This window comes from Urocitellus parryii, chromosome 7 (assembly GCF_045843805.1).
Source record: "Urocitellus parryii isolate mUroPar1 chromosome 7, mUroPar1.hap1, whole genome shotgun sequence".
NCBI lineage: Eukaryota > Metazoa > Chordata > Mammalia > Rodentia > Sciuridae > Urocitellus > Urocitellus parryii.
Window position 1 is genome coordinate 111,979,995 of NC_135537.1, and position 22,227 is coordinate 112,002,221.

The 22,227-nt window shown below is 37.3% G+C and overlaps 1 pseudogene; it reads right to left on the minus strand.

Annotated features, from left to right (window-relative positions):
• Positions 1 to 748: 748 nt before the first annotated feature.
• On the minus strand, positions 749 to 16,636 carry LOC144256104 (solute carrier family 35 member E1 pseudogene; annotated as a pseudogene).
• Between the last annotated feature and the right edge of the window lie 5,591 nt (positions 16,637 to 22,227).

Genomic DNA, 22,227 nt, shown 5'->3' on the forward strand with positions numbered 1-22,227 from the left:
GGCAAGGGAAGAGAAAGGTGGACGAGGATTTCCCTTTTCCTGGACTTAGGTGGATGCCAACTCCAACCTGCAAGTCAAAGACACAAGCTCCAGGAGTCCAGTGCCAACTGCGAGGCTCGCTCTCTGCAGCGCATGCCAGTAACTGCAGACAGCCTCGGGACAGACTGGGAGACTGGGTCCACCTCTGTGGTTGCGGTGTCCCCAGCGACTCTCACAGGCTACTGGCCCACATGATGCCCACCTGGTCCTATGCATATCTGAGCAGTGAAATTAAAGCAGCTAGTCTGTCATTCTCAAGCACCACCCCACAATCCTCTCCTCGACCCCCCAGGAAATCAGCTCTTGATCACTCCAGGTCTGTATCCATAGGGATTCCCCTTCTCTGGTCTGGGATGTCACCTGGAAAGCTGAGTAAGAAGTGTGACATACACTGCTTGAGGAAGAACTCCACATGGAAAGGTGTAATTTGGTCAAGAGCTCCATAGGGTCATGGCCCCTGACGATGGACTCCGGGAAGAAAGAGCTTGCCTGGTCTCCATGTGGATCTCCCTCTGCCCAGAGCCCATCGCCATCCACGTGGCAGTCACACCCGCTTCTGCCCACTCGGGGCCAGGAGCCCCTGGGTCTTGCGGTGGTAAGTCACCCACCGTTCTCTGGCAGGGCTGTACATTCACTGCTTGTCAGAGTCTCTGACACTGCTGGGGGCTGAGGGAGGGAGTCCAGGGAGGCCCTGCCCTAGCTCTAGGCTCTATACATCATAGCACTTCAAAGTGTACGAGTTTGGGTGGCTCTGCCGGCTGTACTGAAAGTGGTCTGTCAGTGTGTTGTTGCGGCCATACTGATAGTCCCCATACTGGGGGAAGAGGATGTCATTGTGGGGCTTCTCCAGTGGGCTCCCATGGCGCTCCTTGCTGCTCACATCTGTGGTGCCGACTGGAAGGAGGTACTTCCTGGCTTGCTGGTTTGCATCATACTTGGTCTTGTTGTACAGGAAGACCCCCAGGATGGCCGTCATCATGCCCAGGACATTGGTGCTGGTGACTGGGTTGCGCAGCGTGATCAGGGACACTGTGATGACCATGATTCTCTTTGTGGCATTAGCCACAGAGTAGCTCAGGGGGCTGATGAAGTTGAGGATGCTGAAGGCAATGACATTCTGGGAAAGTTACAGAAGCCACTCACAGCCAGGAGCAGGTGTGTCCAGGGCCACTGGGAGACAGGTCAAGTCACTGCTGACCAGGAAAGCTGAGAGGTCCACCAGCACCCATGTGGGGATCATAAAGAAGACAGCGTGGCAGCCCAGGATGTTCAGCAGGCAGAGATGGTGGATCCGTGAATCTCTCAATACCTTTTTGGAGAATATGTTCTGAAGCGAGAAGCACAGAGTGGCAGCAAGGGCACTGACAAGTCCCCACATGTCAAATGACAATTCGATGACGGTGGCCATCAGGACGCCGCTGATGATAGGGATGAGTGACAAGTACACCTTGGTGCTCTGCTTCTCCTTCAGGATGATCCAGGACAGGAGGACCACCCAGATGGGCATGGTGGCCTTGACAGTGTGCGCCGTAGGACACCGTCACTTTCCAGATGCTGACGTGCGCTGACACGGATGCGAAATACTTGTCAAAGGCGAGTGGCAGCATGTAGCCAGGGTAGAAGCATGGCTGCAGCAGCGGGCCAGCCAATGGATGCAGGCCGGCCCGGGACCGAGACTGGCGGGGGAGGGGGGGGCGGGGCAGGCGCGCAGGAGCGGCGGGAGTCCGGCGCACAGTGCCAGGATGAGGCACAGCGACACAGTCACTGGGAAGGCGCTAAGAATAACCTTGTTGACCATGTTTCCGCCGGCACTCAAGGCGTACCACAGCAGGCTTTGTTGTTTTTTTTTTTTGTTGTTGTTATCTGTTTTGTTGTTTTTTTGTTGTTGTTATCTGCTAATGATTTTTATTGATTACATTTCACAATTGAAGAATTACTTTCAATTTTTTTCTTTTTAATTTATTTCTTACATGACAATACTGGAGTGCATTACATTCATAATTATCCATTCACAGCACAATTTTTGTAACTCTGTATATAAAGTATGTTCACGCCAAATTATGTCACTATACATGAGCTCTCTTATTTTTTGCATTCAATTCTTAATATATCTTTATACCACCATTTATCATATCTCTGTTTGTATATAAGGTATGCTGACACCAAATTTACATCATCATACATGTATTTTGTATAATGATGAGGGTCTCCTTCCATCATCCTAGCTATTCCCCTTCTTCCTCCTAATTGTGTAATGAATGAACTGTTGTTAATTTTGTAGAAACAGAAAAGTATTGGAAAATCTAGTGAACATTTTCAGTTTTCAATTTATACCAGGTATCAAGATATGAATATTAATTTATTAGGGATGCAATTGGCAAATAATATTTAATTTAAAAACTGTTCCATGATGTCAAGTCACTGTTCTTTTTCACAGAAAGCAAAACCAAATTGCATTTATATGAAAAAGCGCTCAAGTCATATCTAATAAATGATGTAGCAAGCCTGCAAAAATCAGCAGATTCTTATCTGAAAATTTTCTCCACCACTTTTTATGAAGACTACCTTGAGCATGTTGCCTCCCATCTCTGTGCCTTGGTTTGCTCATTAATTGAATAGATTTCAGTAATTATTAAAAGGATACCATGAAGATGTAATAATATAAGAAGTAGAAATCTTCTGGTGCAGGCTCCAAAACGTTGTTTTGGTTCAATAAATATCAGCTATGATACTCATAAAAATATAAAATTTATATAATCTTGTACTAGACAGTTAATTAAAACAAATAAATAAATAATAGTAAATATATTCAAACTTCTTGAAACAAAGTTATATCTGTTTCCAACATAGAAAATAATTCCTGGTGACTTTTTTATCTTAGGACAATGAATTTCCATTTTTGAGATGGTCCCTGTAGACTTAATTCAGAACAGTGATTTCTGGTTCTAGAGTTAACTGTGTAGTCCCTACCTTCATATTATTTAAACATTTTAGTCATTTTAGACAGAGTGCCGAGATAACAACTCTGCTATATTTCTTAAACATGCTTGATGCTCATAAAAATCATGACCTTGGACAAGCAAAACAAGCCATGGTAGTTTTTCTTTTTTACTTTAATTTTTATTTTTTAAAACAAATATAATATCAATAGGTGATTATACTGTAATAAATATGCTATTGCACAAGGTAGAAATGTATTTAATTCCATCCTGTTAGCCACAGTCATACATTTAGTTGGGCCAGTGTAATGGGAGATTGATGTCTTCCATTACCATGAAAAATGTAAAGCTTAAGCATTGGGGACACTCAATTGCCTGGACCTTCAGTTCACAGCCTTGAGATCTACTTCTGTAAATTTTCAAATCAGGTAAGATAATGAAATTTATTAAGACCATTAATTTTCCTTTTTTCTTTTGGGCTTTATTCCACATGGAAGAAAACAATTTTGAGGATTTCTCTTAAAGGAGAATTTCACTGAGTTAAATTTAGTTGTGGTTTGGAGGAAAGTAGCCATATGGTTTGCAGTCAATGACACTGTGATTGCTTTATTGCTAGCCTTATTACTTTAGAAATTCTCCTCTCTTTGCCTTCACTCTCTCAAACTCTGCCAACTCACATGGCATCATAGTAAAACTCTACCAACTCACAATTTTATTGCTAAAATAGTTTGAATACTGATACTTCTGCATCATATAACTCATGTAGAAAAAAATTACAGAAGCTTTCCAATTTGACAAAAAAACAGATTTATGACAAAAACAAAATTGTAAATTATTGAAAATTGGAATAAAAATCTTTCATTTATCTCTATAGAAAGCATGCAAAGAAATAATTTGAACAATTAATCAATGAATCTGTTCACTTTATGATCAAATGAAATCAGTACATTAAGCAATTCAATCTGTATCACCAATCAGTCTTATAAATTGAAGAACACACACAGCAAAACTTTTTATTTGAGGACACAAACATTACATGCACTTCATGAAAAATTATTTTAAGGAGAAAGGTAATGCAGTACTGGAAATGCTACATAGAATTTCTAATGCCTGAATTCATCCATCATAACATCATTTTCTTCTCCATTTTTATTCCAATTTCTTTCTTATCCCTTTTGTGGGGGGTAGTATAGTGTAATCTTACTGGGTTAGTGCTGCTATAACAAACCACCTGAGACTGTGTAATTAATTTTCAAAAGAAATTTATTTCTTCATAGTTCTAAAGGCTTGAACCCCAAGGTCAAGGTGCAAGCACGTTCAGTGTCTGCTGAAGGCCTATTCTCTGGTTCCAGGATGGTTCTTGAACACTGTCTTTACAAGTCAGAAGAGCAGAAGAGCAATGAAGGTCCGAGGTCATTGTTTAGAGCATTTTCATAAGGTGTTAACCTTTCCATAAACTGTAAATCTGTCATGGCATAATCACTTCCCCCAAAGTTGTAACTTCTCAATACCACCACACAGGGGATTGTGTTGCAACTGATTTAAGAGGCACACAATAAAATCATAGCAATAAGTGAGCTCAGTGGTTTTCAAAATAACCCTATCACTGTCATCTGATAATACATGTCTAAAATGCCAGGGCTGAATTTAAGAACTAGTGAGCTAGTATCTTTTCTAATACAGCCAAGAAAAAAAAATCTTTGAAAGAGAAATTGAGGGGTTTATTAGATAAAAATGTTTTGAAAACCAGTGACTTAAACAATGGTACATGTGAAGTGTAAGAGTCACAGGTATCCAATAGACACAAATTCTCCATAAAAGTTGTCATTTTGACATTGAGTAAAACTTTGAAAATCACTCAATAAATAGTTGGTCTAGAGAATGTTTGGATTAATGTCTTCAGTCATAGACAAATCGGCAAAAATTCTACCAAAGTAAAAAAAAAGAAACAAAAAACAAACTTTTAAAAACCAAGTATATCTATATCTATAATACAGATAACCTTAACATACCCAAAATAGAAATCTAAATTATATATACACACAAACACACACATGCACATTGCACATAAATATATATATATATATATATATATATATATATATCATTTATAATTTCTAATAAAGTAAATTACCATCATGCATGCCAGAATTTAGAAGCATAATCTGTCCCTGTATTTGACTATAAAGTTCAAAATTTATTTCCCAAGATAAGGAAATGAATATACAATATGTTTTAAGCAAATTGAACATTAGGTTTGAAATTATATTTTAAAATACACATGGAATCTTATATTTATAAATATGCATTTATGTCAAACTAGTTGTAGGAATAGTGGTAATATTGGTGTTAGTATTATATATTGAGTTGGTTAGAGTTAGGCTTACTAAAAGAATATGTGTATCAAATATGTACATTTATAAGAATGTACATGTGAAAACATGTATGAAAACACATGGACATATATGTTCTAAAACAGAAAATTAAATAAAGTGAATCATATGAATATAATTTTTTTCACTTGGGGAGAGTGGATGTATCATAAAGTGAATATATAATAATTTAAATGCTAATAAACCATTCCTAATTGAAAATATAAGTCAAAGAACACATCACATCTCATATGAATATACATGCACTTATCTTAAATTAGGTACAGTTAAAATAGTCACATTAAGGTTAATAATAAATACTGAAGGATTTAGGGTTAATGTGAGGGAATAAATGTATACATCAGGAAATATGAATATTTCTAAGATGTTCTTGCAGTCTCTCATACTTCCAGCACACATTTCTGTTTTCCCTCATGGTAGTCCAGGGAGGATATAAAACAAGTTAGCAACCATAACTCATAGAGATGATAGAACTCACTAAAACCAGATTTTATAGAAGAGCTTAAATCAATCAAATGTAAACAGTTTTGAATTGAACAAGTGTTTGTATTTTTAAGATGTCCCTCTATAAACTTCCACACAAGAATTCTGCCTGTATCCTCACCTCACCTACTCTTTAGCTTTTCTCCCCTCACCTTCTTCATCCTTCTCTTGTATACTCCCTTTTTGGGAGTGAAACATAAAATTTCTATAATTTTCTTATTATGGGAATAACCTCCTCTTTTTATAGACTACAGAAGCAAGCAGGAGTTTCCATCTTCATATCAAATAAAATAGACTCCAAGCTAAAGTTAATTAAAAGGGATAAAGAAGGACATTACATACTGCTCAAGGAAACCACACACTGACAAGACATAGCAATCATAAATATATACGCCCCAAACAATGATTCAGCTATGTTCATTAAACAAACTCTTCCCAAGTTCCAGAGTCAAATTGGCCACAACATAATAATTTAAGTTATGTAACATACCTCTTTCACCATTGGATAGATCTTTCAAACAAACCTGAACAAAAAACTATAGAACTCAATAACACAACTAATAACTTAGACTTAACTGAAATACATAGAATATTTCATCCTTCAATAAGAAAATATGCTTCTCAGTAGCACATGGATCCTTCTCTAAAAGAGACCATATATTGTTCCACAAAGCAACTCTTAGCAAATACAAAAAAGTAGAGACAATACCTTGCATTCTATCAGATAATAATGGAATAAAACTAGAAATCAATGATAAAATAAATAAAAGTGACTCCAACACCTGGAGACTAAATAATATGCTACTGAATGAATAATGGGTTGCAAAAACTTCAAGGAGAGAACTAAAAATTCTTTGAGATAAATGAGAACATTGATACAACATATTGAAATCTCTGGGACACTATGGCAGTATGAAGAAGAAGGTTCAACATTAAATTTTGATTTAATGATTAAGAGTAAGTTTAGTCAGTAAATATTGGTACTGGGAAACATGAATAATCATAAGAATGCGTGAAAATATATATGAAAACATATATAAGTATATAAGTTCTTAAACATATATAAATATATAAGTTCTGAAATATATAAGTTCTGAGCATAGGGTTCATAATTTGAATACATACTTTTTACCTCCAGAGTGCATGGATGTTTCATATAAATGAATATATGATGACACTTGCAAGTATACCATTGGTAATTGAATGTATAAGTCAAAATACTCTTAAATATGCATAGTATGTAGCCTTTCATTTTACTTTAGATTTAGGAATAAGACTGAGTTTAGGATTAGTATTAATTTTTTTCTTTTTGGCAATAGAGTTTGTGTTAAATAGTGAATATGAGTGTCAGCAAATATAAATATTCATAGGAATGTACTTATGTAAATATGCATAAAAATTAATATAAATATTTATGTTATGAGATAGAAATAGTATAATGTGAGTCATATGATTCCAAATACTTTTAATTTACGGATGAATATATAACTTTATGGACTCATAAAATATGTTTGCTGGGCCTGGGGTTGTTGCTCAGTTGCAGAATGCTTGCCTAGCATGTGTGAAGCACTGGGTTTGATTCTCAGCACCACACATAAATAAACAAAATAAAGGTCCATTGACAATTAAAAACTATTTAAAAAGACAACAAAAATATGTATGCAAAAATACTATTGAAAATGTAATGTAATAGTCAATGTATACACAAATCTTCATAATAATACATGCTTTTTAAACAATAAGGCTTAGGTATAAATGTAAGGTCAGGATTAGTATTAAATTTTGTATTCAGTAATGTTAGTTTTAGGAAATAAATATGTATGTTAAATAACATGAGTGTTTATTGCATAGTACTTGTGAAAACATTTATGAAAACCTATAAAGTAATGTTTATGAATAGAAAGACATATACCGTGAGTTTTATGAATACATATTTTTATCTTGGTGATGCATAAATATAGTATATAATGAAAATATAATAACTTTATGCAAAGTTAACTTTGAAGTTTGAAATTATATTTTAAAATACACATGGAATCTAACATTTATATACATACAGTTGTGTCAAACTTGGTATAGGTATAGCAGTAACATTAGAGTCAGTATTATATATTGAGATGGTTAGGGTCAGGCTTAGGGAATGAATATATACATTGAAAAGTATGTATGTTTATTAGAAAGATCATTTGAAAATGTGTATGAAAACAGATATGAATAAATATAATCTGAAATGGAAATGATATAATGTGAATCGTAGGAATAAAAGTTTTTTAACTAGAGGATGAATGGATATGACATGTAATGAATATGAACTAAGTTATACCTCAATACACCATTGATTATTGAAAATATAAATGAATATACACATAACATCTCATAGGAATATACAGGCATTTATCTTAAATTAGGTATAGTTAAGTGGTAATTTTAGGGTTAGTATTCTATATTGAATGGAGTTAACGTAGGTTGAGGTAATCAATGCATACATCTGAAAATATGAATTCCTGAAAATGTACTTGTGAACATTGTATGAAAATCCATATAAATGTAAATTTACAGACTGAAGTAAGAGTATAATGTGACTCATGTATTTTGTAATTGGGGGATGTAAGAATATACCATATACATGATATTTAGTAATATATGTGCAAATATGAAATTGATAATAAAATATATAATTCACAATACACACAAATATTCATTTAAATGTACATACTTTATGTAAAACTTTGTTTATCTATAGAGGTCACTTTAAGTTGAATTTTCAGTTCAGATATCATTTAGGGTTAGTGTTCTGTTTAGGGAATTAAATTTTATATTCTAAAATCCAGGTATTCATAAGAATGTACTTGTAACCGTCTATAAGACATTACATATTCATTTAAAAATACATGTTCTGAAACAGGGTTGATTGCAATGTGATTCATGTAATTATACCTTTCTAAAAGTTGGGGATTCATGGATATGTATGATAATGTATATATGACAAGTCATATAGCATATACCATTGATAATTGAAAATGCAAGTCAAAATACACACTATTCTAATTGCATTTACTTTATATTAGATTTAGATTTAGCATTAATATTAGGGATAGTAGTAAATATTGAGTAAGGTTTGATTTACAGTTAGATTAAATATGTAGATCAAGAAATATGAAAATTTACAGAATGTACCTGCAAATATATGTTGCCCTAAAATACTTACAAATACCATCATAACTAATATGATATAATTCCCTTCACAAAAATTAAAATAGACAATTCTAGAGAGAAGAGGAAGGATATCTGATGAGTTATCTGGCATTGGTAATGATCAGGAGCTCACAATGTTGCAGGTGGCATAGAGGACTATAAAAATAGGACCAAGGGAAAAATTTTCTAGTAGTCATGGAAGTGTGCTGACCTATTAGTTTTTTCACCAATGCCTCTAACCTTTTGGTGCCTGAAATTTATGTGGCTTCCAAGAATGTTGGCTCTCTTTGGAGTGAGACAATTGCAGAGGATGTCCATCTATGTGAACTGGAAGACATTGTTTAATACCCTTGGACATGCTTGCAGAAGCAAAGCTGAATCCTCTTCTTGGAGGTGGCCAAATGTCTCCCTGTGAGGGTTGTAAAGCCATTGAGCCATCCTCCAGGTTTCATGGCTGTTATTGCTCCATCACAGGGAATTTGGTATTATGCTGCAAGAAATACAAGAAGTAAAATAGGACATAGTGCTGGAGGCTGTTCTATCCTGGATGGTGATTCAAGGCCTCAGGAGAAAACTAATTTAGCCTCTCCAAAATTCTGAGTTGAAACCTGACTCTGAGCATATTCCCACCCCACTCCCCATAACAAGATGCCTTCCCATACTAGGGTCCATCGGCTGCATGATGTCAGTACCATGTGATTTGGAATATAAAAAGAGATTCTGGTGGCATTGGCAATGATTTCTCTGCACACACCTATAGTCATCTTTCCTAGGCCCCACCATCAGAAGGCTCAGATTCACTGGTATCTGTATTCTCCAGTATTTTAATGAGTTCTGGCCACTGAAGTTTATCTCTGATTCAGTCGTGGAGAGAAACAAGGAGTTCCTAAAGAGCTCCAGTTGTTCATGGTTCCAGAGATTTTAAAAATTTCTGGATAGAGATATAGCCATATTTCATCTGAGACCTCATGCAGGTGGGCTTTCCAAAGAGTGCAGAAGCAGGGAAAATGATTCTAAAATGTGAGGAACATGTGTGTTTCAGGCTCTTAACTTTGGCTGACAAGGCTCTACAGAGAAAATTGTGTGAAATCCTGGCCGAGATTTCTAATGTTGTGAAGAAATCCACACTGGGCCTAGGTCTAAGTTCCCAAAGACACCTCTGATGCTTGGATACCCAAAATCTCAACACAAATCACTGTGATCCTTCTATGAAGTAAGCCCCAAAACTCAGGCCACTGATCAGATTCACACAAGGGTAGAGCCTGTGGTTTATTCAGACATCCATTACAACAATCACACAAATACCCACATTTAAAACAGGAGTCCTCCCTTATGGCACAAAGTCCACTCATTTTTTTTTCCTTGTATGTACTTCTCTTCAACATTTGGTTGGAGGGTTCCATACTTAGAGAAATCCAGGATTGTGTCAAGTGAAGCATCCTGTTCCCCTCACCTGTCTAAAGACATGGTGCTCCTGACTCACTTCTTGAGAACAATGGAAACTAAGGTGGGCTTAGAGTTATGACTGTGCTAATTCCCAAATTATAGGCCAAGTTTCTGCCAATGGTAAGTTCTTTATGTGTATTTGACTCAAAAATAAACTCAATCACCTATATCCTAGCTCCCTCAGGTACAAAACAACCTTATTGCACTCAAAGTGTCCCTGTTCTTGCTACATGAAGGTCAGGAACCTTACCAGATGCAATCTACATACTCCATTCAAATTTTGAAACTTTTTCTTGGGTTTTTATAAGAAAAGAGGCCCATGGGGCCAGAAACATAGGGAAGACCATAGCCCCTCATAAACTTCTCCACAGGACCAAGGCTATGGTAAAGACTCCTACTGCTCATCCTATTTGGATTTCTAACCATCCAGGCAGGGTTCTACTCTGAAACCCTTACCTTCCACAGTGATTTATAAGTTTCAGAGTGATGCTCAGTATTCCCTTCACCTAGCCAATAGATGACCATTTCACAGGGCTTGTAGGTGGTATACAACTTTTACACAAAACCACCTGCACCTTCTGGGTACTGGTGAAATTTCAGGAGGAATACAAGAAGTCATGGACATAGGAGGTGTTCCCCATCTATAGGCAAGCAGCTGTCCATTCATAAATTTGCAGTCTGAGTGCCAGGAATGTTTCCACTACACAAGACATGTTCACTGAAGGATATTGGTTATTTTCTTTTTTAGGATGTGATATTAAAGATTGATATATCAACATGGAAGCAGTAGACATCTGCCTAGTGACTCACTGCTCTACATTTCATGTGAAAACTGAACAAATGATTTTCCTCCATATACTTAGGGGATATGGGACACACACACACACACACACACACACACACACACACACCTGGTAAGGGTCTTGGTGTACCCAAAGTGTCATCAAACATATGCAACAGTACAAAAAAGAAAACAATAAGTCCTCACTCTTTGCCTAATTATTCTTTCATTGATCATTCACCGTGGCCTTCTTTTAAAACTGAGATCAGACAGACATCCTATCAGTCTGAGAACTCTTTATCCATGCCACTTTAAGCAGGTCTCAGTGGTGCTAAATGTCGGGGGGGGGGGCTGGGTAGAATCTTTTTAAACAGGGGCCACTTTGCAGTAGTCTTCAGGGGTGGGCATATCATCTGTTGACTCTGGCATAATGTACAAGAATTAGTTTCTACCCACACTGAGGTGCAAAAAAGAACACAAAACACAACTCTACTGCATTCAATATTTTTACAGCACATCAGCCAGTCTCAATCAGCCCTGTTTATAGCTGTGAGTATTTTCTTAAAGAATCAAATAAATATTGGTATGGTGGCACAAGCCTGTAATCCCAGTGACTCAAGAAACTGAGGCAGGAAGACCTCAAGTCAAGACAAAACTTAGCAACTTAGATAGTCCCTATGAAACTCAGTGCAACCCTGTCTCTAAATAAAATAGAAAACTGGCTGTGGGGATGTGGCTCTGTGTTTGAGTACCTCTGGGTTCAATCCCCAGCCCCCTCCTCTATACACAATGTAATTATCTGGCTATTTCAGATGCCTGTAGTGAAAACATACAGGTGCACGAAAATTTGCACATTTCCAGGTGTCAATGTGAGAAGTGTATTAATAGACATTTTTCCTTAATGACTTTCTGGCTCCATTTTAGTAAAGACATTCTTTGGATAATATTGTTTTTGTTGATAATCTCCTTTTTTGGGCAAGGAGGACTGATAGCTGGGATTGAACTCAGGAACACTCAACCACTGAGTCACATCCCCAGTTTTATTTTGTATTTTATGTAGATACAGGGTCTCACTGAGTTGCTTAGCACCTCACAGTTGATGAGGCGACTTTGAACTCATGATCCTCCTGTCTCAGCCTCCCAAGCTGCCTCTTTTTTCATACCACCAAATGGAAACTTTGTGGAGGTAATCTCGCTCATATGTTAAATATAAACTATTAAGAGCACGTAAGACCCAAGTTCAAAGATGGATGAATAATCTGGTGCCTATGACCACTCAGTTGCTCAAAATAAGCCTGGAATATATTCTGATATGCTCCTATTTTAAAGTAATTTTCTATATTATTGGTTTCTTATCAAGGTCTAATCTTTCTACCTACAGTAAAAATCTTCCAACAGCCAAACTTTTCAATACACTCTATTTTTTTCACACCTAAAACACCAACCATAATTCTACCATTTCTTCTCCTCCATCCAATGTGTGCATGGTAGCTATAATATTATTTTAAAAACATAAGTCATTTAATTCTTTTCTGTAAACACTTTCAGTGCCTTCCCATTATACATAGACTACATGTCAGACTTTATCATATGGTCTACAAAGGCACTCATACACTTTTCTTGTTATAAATATCCAACTTTATCTCCAAGTTATCTTTAGTTATTTCCTTCTTGCTCACTATGCTAATAACCACTTTCTCTTTTGTGTTCTACAAGATGAGAAGTTGCTGACTCAACAAATTAGACCAAAAAATTCACTCTTGCAAAAGGAAGATAATTGGAGAAGTTGACAATAAAGCATGGTCTGACTCCACTTTGTAGGCTTTTATTCCTCTTCTCCCTGTTACTACAGTTTTGACTTCATAATTATTCTGCCAGTGATGTAAAAGTATATAGCCATGTGAAGTGATTTGAATAAAAGGAATTTATCTTTATTGCTAGATATCTGTATTTAGAAATGGCCCAAGCAAGAACCCTTGTGCTAGAATCTTGGCAGTGCAAGTCACTGAATGAAGTGAATTAAGATTCCTCCTCATTGTGAGTGAATTCAACATAAAATACTGGAGATGAATGTGTAAGGCCCTGAATGTGACCCTCAGCACTATATAAAAATAAATAAAATAAAGGTATTATATTCAACTACAACTAAAAATAAATATTTAAAAAATATATTTTTTTAAAAAATGATGATCCAGCATTTCTAGTACTGAATTCAAATACAAAGCAAATAAAATCAGTATATCCAAGAGACATTTGTAGGCCAATATTCCATTGCAGCACTATTCACGACAGATAAAAATGGAAAAAAAACCTATATTGACTGATGCAACAGTACTGCATCTATTATGTAAGACTTAGGAGGTATTAGTTTTTTTTTCCCTATTCTTGTCAAGTCTTAAACTTAAGGGATAGTCAGTAGATAAATCCTTAGGATTATTTTATTGGTCAGTATGTAATTAATTACTTCAGTAAATGTATAAAAAGTACAAAAAGTTACTTTGTCAACCTTTTCTTTCTCCCTTGCAGTGCTGGCGATTGAACCAGGACTCCATGTATGCTAGACAAGCATTCTACTATAGAGCTACATCTCCAACAAACGTTTTTTAATGATTCACACACATAGAACTCAGATAAAACTTGCAGCCTCTATTCAGCTGAATAAAATGGGGCTGCTCTAAGAAATGTCAAGTGTTAAAGTTACAGTGAATGATTACTTAGAACTAGGTCTCTCTCTCTCTCTCTCTCTCTCTCTCTCTCTCTCTCTCTCTCTGAAAATATGATGGGTTATTCACACAATTATCTTGAATTAAATATTTGTTATTTTGGTTATAGTATAAGAAACCAGTATTTTTGCAAATGAAATTTCACCAATTCCATATGGTTCATCCTAATACTTTGAACATTTGACTTTGTAGGCTCTTGTTAAATGATCTCATTTGATTCTTGCAAAAATCCTATCTGAAGGATGTGGTGTTTTCATTTCCATTTTATAGATGTTGAAACAAGGATCAAAATATCCAGGCCATGGGAACTCACACAGCTAGTGTCATCAGTGGGGATTCCTCCAAGGTTTTCTGAATTCAAAATCTCTTCTTTTGTCACTTTTCAAGCACTATTGTATATTTTTAATTCAATTGGTCTAATTTTAGGTGACAACTTGTAATTGGAAGATTAAAGGGAATCTAGGCATGTTCTATTCCAAGTAACTTTCTATTCCCTTCATAAGGGAGTCTGTGGACCTCCAATAGGGTTCACAGAACCCTAGGAAGCCTGGAATCATGTGTATAACTCTTTTTCCATGGTGTGCATATGTGCATTTATGTAGCATTAATATAATTTTAATAAGCACTTAATAACTGTTTCTATGAGGCAGAACTTACTGGATTAACCCCACAGTATACAATTCAGAATTGAACTTCCCTGACATTCTTTGAAACAGTCAGCACTAGGATTAAACTCAGGAACCCTAAATTCAGGTTTCAAGCTTCTTTTCCCGACCTACACATGAAATCAGAAAATTTACCAAAAGTCTTATATTTGACAGCAACATTGATCTCCAGTTGTGCACTGCACACTTCAGTGTAGATGCTCTTTTTATCTTATTGTACTGTTTCTTGATTATTCCAAATAAGCCAAAGCAGTTAAGTATTGCCTCACCTCCCTTCCTGGTGAACAACCTCCAAATATGACCTACCTCTTCAGGATCATGAACAAGGAAAATGAAGAAATCACAAGACCAATGAATTCTAGTCATTGGTCAAGGTAAATGTTTAAATTTTCAATTTTATCATATGGATAAAAGTCTATTATACATTTTTAGTGTTTTAGAGAACCAAAAATTAAAACGTATTTTTTAAAAATAAAAAAAGAATAAGAATTATAGTATCAAAGACCTCTGCTATTACCCCTTAAATGACTCAGCTTTTATTAAGTAACTACTTTTTTTCCCAAAAAAACCCTGATCATCCTAGTGAGCATTAGGGTGGATGTCTCTTGAGGATAGGGATCATTTTTCTCAGGATTACTGTTGTCACTCTACAGCATAGGGTTTTGTACAGTATAAGTGTTCAATAAATCTGAGACAAAATCTTCATATCTACAGCTGTTGAATGAAGCAGCCCATATGGGAGGTGAGAGGGAGTGGTGGGGATTTTGGAGAATTGGAGAGCAAGATGTAGAGGGCATCTCCAGCTAATATATAAGGGAGAGACTGAAATAATTTTACTTCCTGCTACTGCAAGGAGGTGATGACTTCACCTAATATGAATGAAGGTCATAGAAATGAGACTTTATATTCTTGGGTAACAAAACTTAGATGAAACTTAATAAAATCTAAAAAAAATACCTGCAAAGGGTGTGGTGCAGTGCCTTGCTCCCCAAAGTGTGGTCTAGTGACCAGAATCACCAGCATCACTTCAAGCCCCTCCCAGATCTATGCACAGGAGTCTGCATTTTATGATCTGCAGGTGATGCATGTATGAACAATACTATGAAAAACACTGTTCCCTTTTGCCTCTGAGTGCCTATTAGTGCAATTCAATGTGGCATGAGACAGAATACTTCAATAAAGTGAGTGTGATAATATCAGGTTGAATCCTACAAAATTGCTGTAATACCACTATTTCGTGACCTACAAAAGTGACAATTTTAAATGAAAGTCCAATTATAACCCAATCTGTATCCTGTTCTGCACAAAGTACATGCTTCAAAATGCTCTGGTTAGAATCTATAAATAACAGCCCAGAGGAATAAAGTTGAGTTTTGTTGGGTTAACACTATTAAAAAAGAATTTTCTTTTTCTCTAAATTGGTTACTGCCATTTAAAAACTGGAGATTTCACTTAAGATATAAATTTCTGACTTTTGGGAAACAGTAACAGATTTACTCATATGGGGCCTGTATGCCTGAATGTTAGCAACAGCTGCTCCTGAGGTGGAGTCTGTGATCTTCAGGTCCCCTCAGCCACCATCAGCATTCCTGGATCTTTGTTTTTTGCTGGGACCCTGGACTCTCGCTAGGTACATATTTGTTAAAGGAAACTCAACTCTGGAAGTGCTCGATGAAGGGGTAAGCAGTGCTCAGTACTGCGGCCTGGTTTTAGGATCCAAACATTTAATAGGATCTCAGAACTGACAGCAGCTGTCCCAGCTTGTGTCTCATGGCTGAGACTCCACCTTGACCTCTATATTCCCTGGGTAAACTCTGCTGAGAATGAAGACATCATCCTTGACTCCCCATCTGCTTCTTCTCTTACCTTGGTGGGGCACCAAAATGCTTCCCAAAATGAGGACTCTATAAATGCAGTTTTTTCTGGAGATGTCAATCAGTCCTGGCCTGCTGAAGAGTTGAGCTGAATCCATGCTTCACTCCATTCAGAGAGGACACACAATCTTGGGTCCCATAGGCTTGCCTTCAAAACCCCATCTTCAGGTGGTGCAACCTGGTTTGATCTTTATTTCCTCTTACATCATGCATCTGCTGAGCCCTTGGCAGACACCCCCAACCTTGGCTCCAAGTAACTATTCCCACTCCACTGAGCCTCACTCATCAGAGCTCTGTAATCTCCAGCCCTCAACAAAATCACAGAACAATGAAAATGACGTCATGTCAGCCAATACCACAGAGGGGGCATTGAAGGCCAATGGTGGAATGTCATAATTGAGATCTCATGAATTTGGTTCACATTCTGCCCCTGCAAATGACCAGCTGTGTGGCCTTGGACAAGACCTTCAGTATCTCTGTATCTATGTTTCCCCATCTGTAAAATGGGGAACAATAATAGTATTTACTATTACTATTAGAAACTGACAATATCCAAGAGGGTTCTTGTGAAGATCACATGAGCCAAGGCCATGACCTCAAGCTGGTCTTACCACTTCTGTGTTCTTGCACCATCTATCACCTATGAAATTACTACTTAATATCTTTCCTTAAAGTCAATGCACTTTTTACTTTAAATACTTACTATGGCCTTGTCCTAAAGAGTAATATACACAAAGTCATGTATAAAAGCCCTAGCTACATTTCCCAATTATCGACAGAGAAAGCTATTAGATTAGTAAAAATTTTGAAACAGGTTCCAGCTTGCTCTCATCATGAGAAAACCAAGCAAACTTAAACTGAAGGACATTGTACAAAATAAATGAACAGTAATGTTCAGGCATGTGAAGCACAGGAGTGACAAGGGAAGTCTGATGACTGTCACAAATCAGAGGAGAAAAAATCCCTAGGAGTAATGCTGAACCCTAGATAGGACCCTCTTCAAGGTTCACCTTTGTTCTTGCAGGTGCCAGAGTTCCATTTTTTAAATGGTTGCATCATATTCCATAGTATGGAGGGACCACATCTGCTCATTCATTGATCCATGATTGGGATCATTTCCATGTATAGGCTATAGTGGAATGTGCTTCAGTGAACATTATTGCACAGGATTCCATTTGGACACATGGGTCTTGAGATTCCTGTTGGGTGATGAAAATGTTTTAGAATTGTACAGAGGTGGGGGCTGCACAGCAGTGGGAATTTACTAAATACCACTTTAAAATGGTTCCCTTTATCTGGGTGTGCTGACATGCATCTGTCACAGTGACTCAGAAGGTTGATGCAGGAGAATCACAAGTTTGAGACCAGCTTCAGAAGCTTAGCGAGGCCCTAAGCAACTTAGCAAGACCCTGTCTCAAAATAAAAAAACAAAAGAGCTGGGAAAGTTGTTAAGTGGTTAAATGCCCCTAGGCTCAGTTCACAGAAGAAAAGAAAGAAAGAAAGAAAGAAAGAAAGAAAGAAAGAAAGAAAGAAAGAAAGAAAGAAAGAAAGGTTCCTTTAACTATATTATGTGAACTTCACCTTCATCAAATACAACAATGATAAAAGAGGTACCACTAATGCAGTATCCATTCTGTTTTGGAAACCTCAATGTATGTGCTTCTAGGGAACAAGGGAAATGGATTGAATGGGAGACTCCAAAGTGTAGGGGTGTCTGTGGCAAACTGGAGCGCATGTTTGCCTAAAGGCATTCATACTCATATGCTTCCAAGGAAGTGTTCCACCAAATTAAACCACTTGACCCTTCACTATGAGAGCTCTGACCAAGGAAATGAATTTCAGCTTCAGTGAGTGGTGTCACTTGAGTGGTAAGAGGTATCTTACTCAGAATGACCTGTAATGGCAGGTGTAAAAGAATTCTCCATGAAAGGTAATCCAAGTCCTGAATGCTGTCTCCAAAGATTTGGAATCTATTGATTTAGAGTGGTTGCATTTTCAGGAAACTATCCAGGGGAAATGGGAACAGGGGCCTTCTGGTCCCAAGTTGTCAGCTCTGTGCTTGTAAAATTATTCCAGTGATTTGAGTTGGATCTTCATTCTCATCTGCAGATACTTTAAGTTCAATGACCTGGCTCCCCTTCCATGTGCCAAAGTGGAGATCTCTTAGGATCCTTCCTCTCTCCACCACATCAAAGACACATACAGAAAAGTAAGTGACCAAAAATAGCTAAAGCAATCCTTAGCAAGAAGAGTGAAGCAGGTGGCATCACTATACCAGATCTTAAACTATACTACAGAGCAATAGTAACAAAAAACATGGTATTGGCACCAAAACAGACTGGTAGACCAATGGTACAGAATAGAGGACACAGAGACAAACCCACATAAATATACAGTTATCTTATATTAGACAAAGATGCCAAAAACAAACATTGGAGAAAAGATTGCCTCTTCAACAAATGGTGCTGGGGAAACTGGAAATCCATATGCAAAAAAAATGAAAGTAAACCCCTCTCTCCTCCTATGCACAAAACTCAACTCAAAGTGGATCAAGAACCTAGGAATTAAACAGAGACACTGTATCTATTAGAAGAAAAAGTAGGCTCAAATCTTCATTAGATTAGGCCCCAACTTCCTTAAGAAGACTGCTATAGTGCAAGAGTTAAAATCAAGAATCAACAAATGGGATGATTTCAAACAAGAAAGCTTCTTCTCAGAAAAAAAAAAATTAATCAGTGAGGTGAATAGAGAGCCTACATTTGGGAGGACAATTTTTACTGTACAAACATCAGATAGATGTTTAATCTCTAGGTTGTATAAAGAATTAAAAATCTTAACTCAAAAAAAATAACCCAATCAAGAGATGGGCCAAATAACTGAAAGACGCTTCTCAGAAGATGATATACAAAAATCAACAAATATATGAAAAATATTCAACATCTCTACCAATTAGAGAAATGCAAATCAAAACAACTTTATTTCACTCCAGTCAGAATGGCAACTATGAAGACTACAAATAATAATAAGTGTTAATGAGGATGTGGGGGAAAAGACACACTCATACATTGCTGGTGGGACTTCAAATTGGTGCAGCCAATATAGAAAGCAGTATGGAGACTCCTTGGAATTCTGAGAATGGAACCACCATTTGACCCAGCTAATCAACTCCTTGGTCTGTACCCAAAGGACTTAAAAAAGCATACTACAGGAAGACAGCCACATCAATGTTTTTAGCAGCACAATTCACAATAGCTAAGTGGTTGAACCAACCAATTTATGAAAAGATAAAGAAAATGTGGTATATATTCACAATGGGATACTATTCAGCATTAAAGGAGAATAAAATCATGGCATTTGCAGGTAAATAGATGGTGGTGGAGAAGATAATGCTATGTGAAGTTAGCCAATCCCCCAAAAACAAATGATGAATGTTTTCTCTGATATAAGGATGCTGATTCATCATGGGTATGGGGTGTGCATGGGAGGATTAGACAACTCTAGATAGAGAAAAGTGGAGTGAGGGGAAACAAAGGGGCATGGGGATAAGAAAGCCGGTGGAATGAGATGAACATTATTACCCTAAGCACATGTATAAAGTCATGAATTGTGTGACTCTACTTTGTATACAACTAGAGACATGAAAAATTGTATTCTATATGTATAATATGAAATGTAATACATTCTATTGTCATATATAACAAATTAGAGTGAAAAATATGACACAATGTTGGTTTATTCTTAAGAATCATGAAAATTCTGAGACCAGTCTCCAGGAGATGGCAAAGCAGATGTATTGTCAAGGGAGGGGTAGGAAAATTCCAGCTTGGTATTTGGGAAATCTTTGAAACCAGAATCCCAAAACTTGACTTTTCTTTGGCTCTGTCTTCCATCTGCTCTCTGACCTTGAGCAAGGCTGCTGCCTCTCTGGAACTATGTTTTCCCATATTTAGAAAAATAAAGGGTTGCACAAGAGCCCAGTTCCAGTTCCTCCACTTTTCTAGGTTGCTTTGGGTTCTTCAGTGGCTTCCTGGGGGTTGAGAGGCAAGGCTCGGATATGGTGTGTTTGTTTCTGAATGTCTCCTGCCACTCATGGCTACTCTGCTTTTTGTGGGGGATCTGCCTTCCTCAGTTTACATAGCTTATCTGGGACTTCTCTGTGGCATTTTCTATCATCCTTTTAACTACTCACACCCTTACTTCCTTCTGGTGGACCTTATGCCTAGCATAGTGATTGGGGCTGGGGCAGCAGACATGCCCTGGCAGGATTCTTGCTCCTAGAACAACAAGGCTTAATGGTGTTGTCAACCAGGTTTACAATCCATAAGTAGTGACGCAAGCTTTGCTGTCTACACCACCTGAAGCTGTGGAAATGGGTACTGATGGCCTCACCCTGACTGTTCAAACTTCAATGAGAAATCCAAAGAATTCCCCACAGCCTGACAGCCCAGAGCTCTGCTAATTTCATATGCTCTGATACTTGATTTATTCAGACAGACACTTGAGCAAACTGTCTTTTACTCTTCTCTTATTGTGTGAAAGTGGGGAGGAAATGAGGTACACTATGTGATGTAAAAGCTTAGGAAGGGACCTGGGCTCTGCTGCTTGCTAGGTATGACCTTAGATAAGTTAATTATTCTTTCTGAGCCTCATCTTCTACTTCATAAGACTATGCCAATTATATGAGATCATGCACATGAAGCTCATGGCAGAATATTTGGTCCACAGAAGATGTTCAACCAAGGCTAACTCCTTCTCCTAATATTGCTATTATATTTGGGGGAATTCTTCTTTCTATTTTGAGATTATAAGCCAGGTCTGAATCTATATCAATGTTCTCCAATACGTGTAGCCATTTGTTAGTACATTGCTGCGATTCAATAATTAATTATTCAATAATTAATTAATCCAATTGAATGGAAATATAAACTAGGGCAATTTACACTAGTTGTTCTTAAAATGTGGTCCCCAGAATAGCAGCACCAACAGCATTGGGAGATTTGTTACAAATGCAAATATCATGCACCTTTCCTAAGTCTACTGAATCAGTAACTCAAAGGTGAAGCCTGGCAAATTGGGCTTTAAGATGCCTCCAATGATTCTTATGCACTTTCAAATTTCAGAATCACTTCTCCACACCAGTGAAGACCAAATTAAGGATTTTCAATGATTTCCAAGGGTACTCAATGCAAAATTGTTGTTTAAAGTAGGTGAAAGAGGAGCTATGAATGAACCATAATGAAGAGGATGAGAGGCCTCCCTGCCTGTTCTATTCTTCCCCAGGAGAACCTGGAACACTTTGAACTCTGAGGAATACAAGTAGAAAGCATTGCCTCTCCACATTTAATCCTCTGATACCCCTATCCAGCAACCCATCCAGCCATTCGTCAGCTCAGCTGTCCATCCATCATTCCTCCTTCCATCTACCAGCTCATCTGTCTGTCCATCCATCCATTCATCCAAACATCCATTCCTCCCTCCATCTACCAGCCCATCTGTCCAGCTCTCCCTCCCTCCCTCCACCTACCAGCTTGTCCATCCATCCATTCACCTACCAACCTACCTGCCCACCCACTAATCTGTCCATATATATCTGTAGGAAGACCCCATGTCTTTTGCATTTCTGTGTGTCTTGCTGGTGATAGCACTGCTTGCCTTTCTCGAATCCTATCTTTTCAAGGCTGTTTGAAAG